The following is an 8,430-nucleotide window of genomic DNA, read 5'->3' as shown; positions in this document are numbered from 1 at the left end:
GTTGGTTTCACATTTGCGATTTTTGGCGCTGTTTTTTAGCGCAAAAAAGCATGTTGTCTTTTTTCCTATATTTTACATGGGGTGCGCTTATGTGCGCTGCGCATACACATGCGTTTGTACGCGTTTGTATGCGCATGCTTTTCTTTTAGTGTGCGCTCGGGCGCACAAAATGCATCCTGTTGCATTTTTTTGTGCGTCAGACTTGCCCCAAAAAAAGCATGCGCACGCAATGCATTTTTTTACAGCAAAACACCCATTGTAGTCTATGGGTGTGCACTGTAATGCGCACGTATGCGCAAAAAACACATGCTTTTTTTAAAAACGCATGAAAACCCGCAAAAAACGCACACAAACGCATGATGCGTTTTTTCCATGTGTTTGTGCGCGCAAAAAATGAGCAGCAAAAAAACTCAAGTGTGAAAGTAGCCTTAGGGCTTGTTTTTTTTTTGCGAGATGGTTTTGTGTTTTCATTTATGCCTTTTTTTTTTTTTTTGCATACAACTTTGTAATAATTTTTTTATTCACTTTTTGTGAGTCAGTATGATGAAAAAGCGACATTTTTGGCATGTTGTGTGTTTTTTTTTGTTTTTTTTGTTTTTTTTATAATGGTGTTCTCTAAAAGGAATAAATAGCGTGCCAGTTTTATAGAGCTGGTGATTCCGAATGTGGCAATGCCGATTACGTGTACTCTTGTTTATTTTTCTTTTATCACAAATGCTGCATTTTGGTGTGGCGAAACGGATTTTAATGAATTGTGTGTGTGCTATTATTTTTTTTCTCTAATAACCCCCCACGATAGCAGACATGAGGACCTCCTCTCATCCTAATAGGGACAGGAAATAATAAAGAGGTCAAATAGTTCCTCCTACTTCCACTCTCCAGTGTTTTCCTATCCCTTTAGGGATGAAGAGGACACTCCTAGTGGTCTGTGTCGGCGGCAGGCGCGGGACGCTTTTACTCTAAGCCGGGCAGCAGGAGTTCGGACTGGTCTCCCTTCCCCCCAGGATGCTGCTCCCGTCTCCTTGGGATTTGGGACATCTTTCCCCCAGTCTGCATCTCTGGGTAAAGTCTGGGGGCCTTCGGGCGGGAGGCCTCTTTGAGCACTCCAGCCACTTTTTCCTCCCCCCGGTTCCTGCTGGCAGGCTGTGGCGATGTGAGGGGGTTCTCCGGCTTCCCTCGCTGTGAGTGCTTGGTCCCGGTGGCCGGAAGTGACGACAGACGCTGACTGGCATGGGGAAATTGTCACTTCCAGTCCCTTGCGTTCCACCCCATAAAAAAAAAAAATAATACTCCAAACATGTTTTCCATTACACCGACACACAAAAAATGTAATTGGTGAGCAAAAGTCATATGTAAAAAAAATAAATAAAAGGTATAAATGAAAACACCAAATGATTCTGGAAAAAAACTAGCCCTAATTGGCTCATTTAGCAAAAAAAATAGTTACAGCTCTCAAAATATGGCGATGCAAAAACAAATTAAGTTTTGTAAAATATTGTTTAGTATGTAAAAATAGCAAAGTATACAATGCAAAAGGCTATAAATCTAGTACCTTACTGCACTGTGAACCAGGAAAAAAAGATCAATAAGTTTATTGTGGGCTTTTGTGCGTTCTGTGTCTGAAAAATCTGAATAAAAAACGATTTATTCCAAAATGGTGCAAAAAATAAGCTCTCTTACAGCTTTGTTTGCCAAAATATAAAAAAGTTACAGATCTCAGAATATGGTTATGAAAATTTTTTTCATAAAAAAAGCATTTTACTCTGTGATAAAAACATAAAAGGATATAAATTTGGCATTATTGTAATCACACTGACCCGAGGAATAAAGCTATCTTATTTATACTACACGGTGAACCGCGCAAATATAATAACTATTCTTGCACTGGTGTCTATTTGTTAATTCTGCCTCCCCAAAATCGTCGTAAGTCTCGGCTCTCATTTATTCTGTGCTCTCCATTGTGCACTTTCATTGGGGTTTTGGTGTAAATCCCCCAAACCGCGATTCAAACAACTCTCGACGGAACCATTCACTATAATGAGGCAGATGGAGACGTTTGGGACTTAGTCTGGTCTGATGGAGCCCACAATCTGTTCAAATGGCCAAGTAACACTCCTCATACAATCCTCCTGCGCTGTGCTCAAACAGGAGTGTACAACCACATATGGCTTACTGCTGCAGTCAGTACCCCATGGGTGAATTAACCCCTTAGTGATGGAGCCAATTTGCAGCTTAATAACAAGGCCAATTTTTACAATTCTGATCACTGTCATTTTATGAGTTTATAACTTTGCAACGCTTTAACAGATCCCACTGTTTCTGAGAATGTTAGTGGTAAAATTCTTCGATATGACTTGTGTTTATGAAATAAATGGAAATATGGTAAATTTCTAAAATTTTGCAGTTTTCAAACTTAATTTTTATGCCCTTAAACTAGAGAGATGTCACACAAAATAATTAACATTTCCCACATGTCTACTTTACATCAGCGCAATTTTGGAAACAAAATTTTTTTTTTGTTAGGAACTTAAGGGTTAAAAGTTGACCAACGATTTTTCATTTTTACAACAAAAGTTACGACACCATTTTTTTTTTTTTTTTAGGGACCACGTCACATTTGAAGTCACTTTGAGGCGTGTACATGACAGAAAATATCCAAAAGTAACACCATTCTTAAAACTGCACCCCTCAAGGTGCTCAAAACCACATTCAATAAGCTTATTAACCCTTTAAGTGCCTCACAGGAACTGAAGCAATGTGGAAGGAAAAAATTAACATCTAACTTTTTTTTTTTTTTCAAACATTTTACTTCAGAACCAATTTTTTTTATTTTCACAAGTTTGAAAATGAACCACAAACCACTGTTTAGGTGCACGGCAGAGCTTGGAACGGAAGGAGCGCCGTTTGACTTTTTCAGGGCAGAATTGGCTGGAATTGAGATCGGACACCATGTCGCATTTGCAGAGCCCCAGTGTGCCTAAACAGTGGAAACCCCCAACAAGTGACACCATCTTGCAAACTAGTCCCATTAAGGAACTTATCTAGATGTGTGGTTAGCACTTTATATCTCCAAGTGCTTCACAGAAGTTTATAACGTAGAGCCGTGAAAATAAAGAATCATATTTTTTCCACAAGAATGATCTTTTCGCCCCAAAATTTTTATTCTCACAAGGGTAACAGGAGAAATTAGACCCCCAAAGTTGCAATCTGTCCCGAGTACGCTGATACCCCATATGTGGGGGTAAACCACTGTTTGGGCGCACGACAGAACTCGGAAGGGATGGAGCGACGTTTTGGAATGCAGACTTTGATTGAATGGTCTGCGGGTGTCATGTTGCATTTGCAGAGTCCCTGATGTACCTAAATAGTAGAAACACCCCACAAGTGACCCCATTTTGGAAACCAGACCCCCCCCCCCCCCAGGAGCTTATCTAGATGTGTGGTTAGCTCTTTGAAACCTGCAAGTGTTTCACAGAAGTTTATAACGCAGAGCTGTGAAAATTAAAAAAAAAAATTTTTTTTCCACAAAAATGATTTTTTTAGCCCCCACTTTTTTATTTTCCCATGGGTAACAGGACAAATTGCACACCAACTTTGGGAGTCTAATTTCTCCTGAGTATGCTGATGCCCTAAATGTTGGGGTAAACCACTATTTGGGTACACGTCGAGGCTTGGAAGGGAGGGAGCACTGTTTGACTTTTTGAATGCAAAATTGGCTGGAATCACTGGTTGACCATGTCGCATTTGGAGACCCCCTGATGTGCCTAAATAGTGGAAACCTTTTTAAGAAAACACATCATGAAAAGTAGCCTCACCAAACCTTGTCAAATGACCAATGCACTAGCAGGATTCAGCAAGCTCCCATTGATAAAGGCTGGAGCAGCGCAGGTGCCCACCACTGATGAGAACAGCCACCCTATCGCTAAAATAGTGATGATGAAGGCGTTAGGAAAAAGCACACAGATGGGGCTTAGGACATAAGTCACACAGGAAAGTGCGATGCAGTGTCTGGATAGCAGCCTATAATGGAAGGCGGGCTGTTCAACACTATATATGCATCACACATAAAACCAAGCCATCAAAAAGGAGCCCAGCTGCATCCTGCAAAAAATGATAAAAAGATGCAAAAATAATGCATATGATAAAAGCATTAAACAAGGTATTGGTTACTATTTTGGCCAAAACAGATAAGTTTGCATTATTTTTGCATCTTTTTATTGCACTTTTTATCATTAATGTAGGTGAGTTTTTTTTCTCATTTTATAAAACTAGCCATTTAATCTTACCCAAACTTGGCTGCTAATACTGTTTTTTTTTTTTTTTTTTTTTTTTTTTTCTGCTTCGCAATATTACCAAATTGTGCAATCAGTGTACTTTCATTGTTTGCTAGAGCAAAGAACATCTGAAAAAACCCTCTGGCTCTAATAAACAGCCCACGTGCACAATGTTTTGCAGCAGCAGAATACAGGCAAGGCCACAGTCAGATTTTTTTTCTTATGTAGTTTTTGTACATATATCAGAGCTGTAGTATGTGTCTTCTACACTCTGTCCCTTTTATGATCTACATCTGTTCTAAATTTCCTCAGAAAACCGAAAACTGTCTTCTTTATCCTAGGTGTACAAGCCAACAAATTATTTGAGAGCAATCAACTTCATGAAACTTTTTAAAGCTTTTCTTTTTCTTCCTGAAGCATTTTACAAGAGTTTTTGAGTGATTACCAATAGGAATTCCCCTCAAATGTCATGCACCATTTGTTTTTTTTAGTACTTTGAGGCTTTCAAAATCCTGTTGGGTAAAACATAAAAAACCTTACTGCATGAACAGCAAAGACCACCACCTCATCACATAGTTTAATTTAATGGAATCATTGATGGGGAAGGTTAAAGTTTACACGGTGTTTTGTAAAATCTACTTTAGAATGCTGTACTATTATGCAAAACAAGCCAAGCTACTATGAGGGTAAGTTCACACTAGGTGTTTTTTTTCTGCCGCAAAACCTGATCTCTTGGCAGGAAATAAGCTCCAGAAAAAATGCTGGTTATCTTCGCAGTATTTGCTGCGGTTTTGGCATCTTTTGTGCATGCTGATAAAATTCAGTGTTGAAAAAAGAAAATCCTATTCTAAAGAATCGGGTTTTGACGCAAAGAATGCAACAAAGCCTGAGGCTATGTGCACACGTAGCGGAACTCTCGTGGAAGTTACCGCGAGAATTCCGGAATTCTATTCTGCGGGAAAATCGCATTTTAAATTCCCGTAATTTTCCCGCGGAAAAACTAGCGATTTGCAAGCATAATTAGCTTGCAGAATGCTAGCGTTTTCCAAGCGATCTGTAGCATCGCTTGGAGAACTGATTGACAGGTTGGTCACACTCATCAAACATAGTGTTTGACGAGTGTGACCAACTTTTTACTATTGAGGCTGCCTATGCTGCTTCAATAGTAAAAGATATAATGTTAAAAATAATTTTTAAAAAAGGTGTTATATTCACCTTCTGTTGCCCCGCGCAGCCTTCCGGGCCTCAGCGATGCTTTCGTTCCCATTAATGCCTTGTAAGACCTTTGACGTCGTGGTCTCGCGATAATCTAGCGGTCCCTATTCCTCGTGAGACCGATACATTATTGCGAGACCGCGACGTCATTAAAGGTCTTGCAAGGCATTACTGGGAACGGAAGCATCGCTGAGGCCCGGGAAGGCTGCGCGGGACGCCGGAAGGTGAATATAGCACCATTTTTTATTCTATTTTTTACAGGGATATGGTACCCAGAGCCTAGAAAAGAATCTCCTCCTCTCCTCCGGTCCGTGGGTACCATCCGCAAATGTTCTGCTTACTTTTCGCATGGTGGGCACAGCCACATGCAGGAAGTTAGCGGAACAATGCAATCCTATGGGTGCGGGATCGCCGCGATTCCGCAAAATAATGAGCATGCTGTGTATTTTTCCGCGATGCGATTCCACCGCGGGAAAATTTGCAGCATTAGCACAGCATTGTGGAATCCCATAGGATTGCATGGGATGCTGTTTTTTGCATTTTCGCGGCAAAAGCGCCGCAAAAAGACACGCGAACGCATCCTGACTCCTGTATTTTTTTTTTTTTTCTTTACCACCTGTGATTGATTGTACAGGGGACGGGGTGTGTCGACTTCACTCACCTCTGGGGAGGGGAAGGAATAACCCAGCAGGGATCGGCTCTCTGATGTCACCACTTAACCCTGGTTAGTTGGGGAACTACACCGAGGGAAAATAGTCGCCGGAGCGGCTTCCCTTAGGGTAAGTGCACACATTGCGGATTGTGCTGCGGATTTTTCCGCGCGGATTTTGCAAAATCCGCAGGTAAATTCACAGGTCAAAAGGCCTGCGGTTTATCTGCGGATTAGCCAGCGGTTTTGCCCTGTGGTTTGACACCTGCACAATGGAGCAGGTGTAAAACCGCTGCGGAATCCGCACAAAGAATTGACATGCTGCGGATTAGAAACCATTTTTTGTTTTTCATTGATTTTAATGGTACTGTACAATGCAGCAGAAACGGCAGCATATCCGCAGGGCCAAAACCGCTAAGGATCCGCAGCTTGTGCACATACCCTTATAGGTACGAGTTATTAAGGAGCTCCCAGTGAGGGGGGATAACAGGCGTAACAGTCTCCTAGAGGCAGGGCTCAAGTAATGTAAAGCTAGAAAAAAGCCTTTCATCAATGAGAAGCAAAGGAGAGCCAGGCTGAAGTTTGCCAAAGACCATAAGGACTGGACCATAGAGGACTGGAATAAGGTAATCTTCTCTGATGAGCCTAATTTTCAGCTTTGCCCAACACCCGGTCGTCTAATGGTTAGATGGAGACCTGGAGAGGCGTACAAGCCACAGTGTCTTGCACCCACTGTGAAATTTGGAGGATCGGTGATGATCTGGGGATGCTTCAGCAAGGCTGGATTTGGGCAGGTTAAAATTTGTGAAGGATGTATGAATCAAGCCACATACTAGGTTATCCTGGAAAGACAGTTGATTCCTTCTGCTCAGGCAATGTTCCCCAACTCTGATGACTGCTTTTTCCAGCAGGACAATACGCCATGCCACACAGCTAGGTCAATCAATGTGTGGATGAAGGACCACCACATCAAATCCCTGTCATGGCCAGCCCAATCTCCAGACCGGAACCCCATTGAAAACCTCTGGAATGTAGTCAAGAGGAAGATGGATAGTCACAAGCCATCAAACAAAGAACTGCTTAAATTTTTGTACCAGGAGTGGCATAAGGTCACCCAAAAGCATTGTGAAACACTGGTGGAAAGCATGCCAAGACGTATGAATGCTGTGAATAAAAATCATGGTTATTCCATCAAATATTGATTTCTGAACTCTTCCTGAGTTAAAACATTAGTATTGTTGTTTCTAAATGATTATGAACTTGTTTTCTTAGCATTATTTAAGGTCTGCAAGCACTGCATTTTTTTGTTATTTTGACCATTTTTCATTTTCTGAAAAGAAATACAAAATTTAGTGTTTGGAAATGGGAAGACATATTGTCAGTAGATTATAGAATAAAAGAGCAATTTACATTTTACTCAAAAATATACCTACAAAGAGAAAAATCGGACAAACTGAAAATTTTGTGAATAAAAATGCTAATGACAAATATCTGCATTTCAAATATTAGGAAATCAGCATAATAATTCAATAGCAGACACCAATAAATGGACAATAAGGACAATCTCAATCTACCAAGAGAACACTCTGAGCAAAGCTCCAAAAAAGTGACTATAAGTCCAAAGTAAAATCAATAATTTTTATTGTTAAGACAAATCCAGATACAAGTGGGGGGAAGTGGACAATAACGTGCGGAAACCGCACACCGCATGGATAACAAAGGGTTGATGTACAATCAGAACCTATACAATATAAAAAAAAATACATGCATAAATTTACTAAATTATCACAAAGTGCATATAGTGCATGGCAATGTATAGCAAATAAAGTGCACCGCCAAAATAGATATCTTATTCAAGCTCCATCTATCAAATAAACAAATACACAGGTCCTTGTCAAATAACAGGTGATAATTCACCATAGTTCGACAGATCTATGATGCCTAAAAAGCAAGAATTACCTAATGAAATGACGGGAAAAGGTTCCAGCAGTCAGCAACCCACCCCAACGATCGTTTCGGAGGGTCACTCCTTCATCAGGGGGCGCCCCCTGATGGACTGACCCTCTGAAACGACCGTTGGGGTGGGTTGCTGACTGCTGGAACCTTTGCCCATCATTTCATTAGGTAATTCTTGCTTTTCGTTGCTACCTTGCGTTTTAGGCGTCATAGATCTGTCGAACTAAGGTGAATTATCACCTGTTATTTGACAAGGACCTGTGTATTTATTTGTTTATTTGATGGATGGAGCTTGAATAAGATATCTTTTTTGGTGGTGCACTTTATTTGCAATAC

General features: G+C 40.7%; 1 protein-coding gene across 2 annotated transcripts in view; it reads left to right on the top strand.

The window, feature by feature from the left end:
• The window catches only part of FH (fumarate hydratase), a 139,017-nt gene that overhangs the window by 24,955 nt on the left and 105,632 nt on the right, over positions 1-8,430 (top strand). The gene's annotated exons all lie outside the window — the stretch shown is intronic.

This window comes from Dendrobates tinctorius, unplaced genomic scaffold (genome assembly GCF_039654945.1).
Source record: "Dendrobates tinctorius isolate UK_male_01 unplaced genomic scaffold, ASM3965494v1 ptg000293l, whole genome shotgun sequence".
NCBI lineage: Eukaryota > Metazoa > Chordata > Amphibia > Anura > Dendrobatidae > Dendrobates > Dendrobates tinctorius.
Note: the sequence above shows the minus strand (reverse complement) of the source record. Positions and strands in the feature narration are given on the sequence as shown.